The sequence below is a fragment of the Cicer arietinum genome, chromosome 4 (genome assembly GCF_000331145.2).
Source record: "Cicer arietinum cultivar CDC Frontier isolate Library 1 chromosome 4, Cicar.CDCFrontier_v2.0, whole genome shotgun sequence".
NCBI lineage: Eukaryota > Viridiplantae > Streptophyta > Magnoliopsida > Fabales > Fabaceae > Cicer > Cicer arietinum.
In genome coordinates this window covers 54,143,662-54,148,968 of record NC_021163.2, presented here as the reverse complement: position 1 = coordinate 54,148,968, position 5,307 = coordinate 54,143,662, and positions in this window count along the sequence as shown.

Here is a 5,307-nt window from a genome sequence, read left to right as displayed (position 1 = left end):
CATGGGCAGCAGCAACGATTCGCCCATTGTACAAATGAATCAAGACATCTTTGGAGATGAGTATATTGAATACCTCGAAAAGGAGCAAATGTACGATCTTCTCGAACATAAGGAGCTGAGTGTTACTGTAATCAGCTTGTACATAAGGTAAAAAATACTTTTAATTGCATTTATTTGTAATTAATTAAATGTATTGGTAATTAATCTAGTTTAAAATTTTCATTGAAGGTTTTTGTACGAGAAGGTCGTGTGCACGAGGAAACTGTCAAATAAATACTCATTCTTGTCTCCGCATAAGATGTCGATGTTCAAACTCGATCCAGACAATGTAAAACACTACATTGTAGATATGTTTTTAAGAAATAAAGAAAGTGATAAATTGTTCTTGGCACCATATAATTCAGGGTACGTAATTTTATCTTTTTTAATTGATGAGAATTTTTTCATTTCAAATAATTAATTTACAACGTTTAAAAAAAAACACACATTTTACAGCGCTTTTTTTAAAAAGCGCTGTAAAATGTTGTTCTAAAGCGCTTTAATGGTGCACCTTTTACAGCGCTTTCGTGAGAAAGCGCTGTAAAATGTACAAGAAAAGCGCTGTAAAATGCAGACCCATAATATGAAATTATGGGTGGGCATTTTACAGCGCTTTTTTGAGAAAGCGCTGTAATATGCACACCCATATATGAAATTATGGGTGTGCATTTTACAGCGCTTTTCTTGTACATTTTACAGCGCTCTAAAATGCACACCCATAACTCATATATGGGTTGACATATTACAGCGCTTTCTTGAAGAAGCGCTGTAAAATGTGCATAACAAGCGCGCGTTGTATTTACATGTTTTATAGCGCTTTTTTAAAAGCGCTGTTGTATCATTTACAGCGCTCGTTTCCACAGCGCTTATTTTTTTGAAAAAGCGCTGTAAATGGCTTAAATAAAGCGCTGTAAAAGCCGTTTTTTCACGTAGTGAGGTAAAGGTAGTATCGTAACAATGAAACTAATTATTCTGATGGTCATGCACCTATAAAATGATCAAGATATATAGAAGTGATTTTCGATATGTTATGATCATTATGCAGTCAAGCTTATTGCTAGGACTTTTTTTTCTTTCATTTCTTCCAGTTTTTTGTTCAAGTCAATTTAATGTCTATCCTATATTACATTCATATTAAAGTTTTTATTTGAAGGTCATAATAAAATGGAATTTTGATATGAAAAATGTTATTTGAATACAAATTGTGGACATATAATACTTGACAAAAAAATTCCAATTTTTATTTATTTATTTATTATTGAGACATGTGACACATATACAAACTAATATCATTAACCACTAAAATATAAATCATTAATTAATTATTTAACATATATCTCATTAACTATTACGATTATTGATTTAAACAGTTGATAAAAGAGAAAAGTTAGTTGAATTATATAGATAATAGAGAGAATAAATTACATCAAGGGTTACATAGAGTTATATAGTCATTCAAACAAACAATTAACTAGTATAAAATAACTAATTAGTTAGTGTAACTAACTAATCAGTTTAACTAATTAACCACTAAGATCTCTAATATCCCCTTAAACTAGAACATGTTTAGTACACTTCAAATTTAGAAAATTTCAAGAAAGAAATAGCAAAAGAGACATCGGCTAAAATGAATTTTTAATGCTAAAAATTCATCGGCTAAAAAAATTCAAAATGCTGAAAATTCATTGACGGAAAGAATATGAGTTTTGTGCTTGACAAACCATATTATGAATTCTTCTTTGTTTGGAACAAGAAATATCTACCATGATCTTTGTACTTGATCTTTCTTGTTCTTTTTTTGTTTCCGATCTTTCATTCCAAATATATATTTTTAAATCAGATGATTGGAACTTCTGGTCATAAGTAATTGTTGACAATTTTTTCTTTAGTCTTGTATAATGTGTTTACTACAGTTCTTCAAGATCTTCATGAGCGTCTTGAATCAAACCTCAATTAGCTTATTCTTCTATTGGCCTTGTGTGTATTTTTGGTATTTTTATTGTTGTTGAACTTCATGTTTTCCAAATAATATTAATCAATAACTCTTTGTCTTTATTATTGAAAACATTGAAGATATGCATTTGAACATAAAATTTTATTTTATGTGAGTCTCTAACGCCCCAAATTTTATATAAATTATTTTATTAATTAAATAGGATTTTAGATGATTAATTTAATGCTAAAATTAATTATTTTAGAATATATATTGATTATTTTTATGATTAATTTTCTTTAAATGTATTTTCTACAATGTGTTAATCTCGTACATATTTGACTAAATGAGGGACATAAATAATAAATAATTTATTTTATTATTTTATATATTTTTCCTAAAACAATCATATTTTAGTGTAAATATTTTAGAGAATAAGATTTAGGCGATTTTACAAGTATATGTCAGTTGGTAATTAATGTGATATTTTTTTTGCGTATTTGACTAATGTTAAATATGCATTTAATTATATTTAATGATTTCTAAATATATTTTATTTTAATTATTTATTTTATAAATAATTAACTTGAGATAGTAGTAATATTGTGTTTCAATTTTCTTTATTTTTATATATTTGTTATGACATTGTGATTTTATATATATATTTATTATGATTTAGTCATTAATATAAAATATCGATGTTATATTTATTTATTTTATAATTTTGACTATTCTCTAATAATAGTATTATTATAATGTGAGTATTTTGAAAAATAAGTATAACTATAGTGATTATCTTGAATGTGAGAGTTTTGGTTATAAGTAATATATTTTTTTATTAAATGTTAATTATTTTAATTACTCAAATTTATCATATATTAGTTTTGAATTGTTAATAATATTTTGAAAAATTAAATGATGTTTGGAGGAGTATTAAAAATTAGATTAAATAATTATTAGTTTTATTTTAGCAAAATAATAATAATAATAATAATAATAATAATAAATAATAATAATAGTAAAACATAAAATAAAAAATAGGATCAATGAACTCGGTCCATGTGTGTGAAGGGGATTTAAACCTAGTGTTAATAAAGTAAAATAAAATAAAAAGAAGAAAGGGAGTTGTTGAGCGGCTGCAATGAAAGAAGAATAACACACAACAACTAAGCTAGCGTTTGGCACCCAAATTTCAGTACGTTGGTTCATTCATTTAGAAAGTCAATTAAACACATTTTTCCAAATTTTTAACAATCTAAATTTCTCTCTAAAATACCACACTTCACTATTTGTGGAATTTGTTATTTTACACCGTTTCTGATTTGAGTGAAATGAACGCCAAAATGATCGTTTGAAAAGTGGGTTTTTATCCACTGATTGGTTTTCTGATTTATGGTAAGTTTCCTTGACCAAATTTCGAAATATAGTTTTTAGAGTGTCTTCTCATAAATTATTTTTGACGTTTACCTATAAATTGTCGAGTTAGATCGATTGAAGAACTAAGAGTCAAAGAACAAATGTTGTTTACTCGTGGAATCATATTCGTGCGTGAAAGCGTTGAAATAAGATAAGAGGTGATAGAGCGTTTGAATTCATGAGTATAACATATTGTGAGATGAACGAGAAAACTGTATTTCCCAACGAGGCATTCAAGGCTCGCTATGTACGACAATAACCCTTTGAGGGATAAATTAATTAATGTGCAAATATGAAAATTGTGAGATTAAAATGTGAAATAGAAATATTTGTAAGGTGTTGATTGATTTAATTTCTTTAAATGTGTGGTATTTGATATTATTGTGATATTGGATGTCGAATGAATTTTATGTATATGTTCGATAAGATGAGTTCATGTGATGTGATAATAAAAGATGGATGCATTATGATAATTTTATATGATGACGATGATGTATGATTAATAATTGTGATGTTATAAATTTGTGATAAGTTTATGTGATGATGTATGATTGATGATAATGATGTTATAAATTTGTTATTAATTTATGTGATGATGATGAGGATATATGATTAACGATAGTGACGTTATAAATTTGTGATGAGAATATTGAAGTAACCACATAGTTGATAAAATAATTGTGATTCCAATTTGTGCTTGAGATAACAGTATTAATGGAGTATCAAGGCCAACTAGGGGAGAAAATAGATATTGAGAATTTTTAAGTGGATATTATTATGTCATCATATAGGTAGGGCATGACCAGCCTAGTGATTTCGGGGAAGTACAACTGAATGATCCTGATCGTGATGGTCTGTTATTGAGCTTTAAGGCAAGATTGTTAGACCATGTAGGTATTCGGGTGGGAAATTCATAGGTGACTTGGAGGTAGCACTCCAAATATCAGGAGCTACCATGCAACACCCGTTTTCCTTGATTGTTGCGTATATGTGTCTCGAGTAGAGTTGAGGAGATATATGATGACATAACCAATTTGAATCAAATCTCCTAACCAAGTACTTCAGAGTTAGAATGATACCACATTTTGAAGTAGAGTCTAAGCTCATGCATAGCATTGCATTTTCTTGTGATTGTTTTGTTGTGATTAATATGTATCATGTGTAATAATAATTTCTCTTAGATGATTTGATGTTATAGTGAAATGTATTGATTTTCCTTGAGTGGTTTTGACTTTATAACATAATGTTTTTCCTTTAAGAATATTTGTGTAATGATACAATTTATTTATGATTAATTGTGTGTGTTTCTTACTTATATTATAATATTAACATAATTTCAAAACTCACCTCATTCGTTGTTTGGGTTTGACTAGTTTGGTCCTGCGTTTGCAAAATCTCAGTTATTAGTTTGGGAGAAACTCCGCTCTGATAGGTGATACTGGAAGTAAGAGTTGCAAATTGTATTTTACTTTTTTTAATTATTAGAAACGACTTTTTGTATGAAAATCTTATAAGTACTAGTAAGTTTTCGAAATTAAATAAAAAAAATTTCTATATATACATATTTTCTTTATCTGTTGCGAATGTACTTTAAAAAAGTTTAGTATAAATTATTATGGGCTTGTTTGATTGTGTTTTACTTTTTACTTTTTGAAAACTATTTTATAAATAAATTTTAGAAAATTGTTTTTAAAAAGAACAATTTAAAAAAAAAGTGGGTTTGACAACTCTAATTTTTAAAACAGTTTTTGACTAGAAAGTTTAAAAAAACTGAAAAATGAAAAGTAAAATACCATTTATCTATTTTGCTTTTTTAGTTGTAAAAAGTATAATATTAAAAATAGTTTTACAAAACAGTTTTTAAAAACAAGTAATTCAAACAAATTTTTTAATTTTAAAATTTTAAAATACTAAAATAA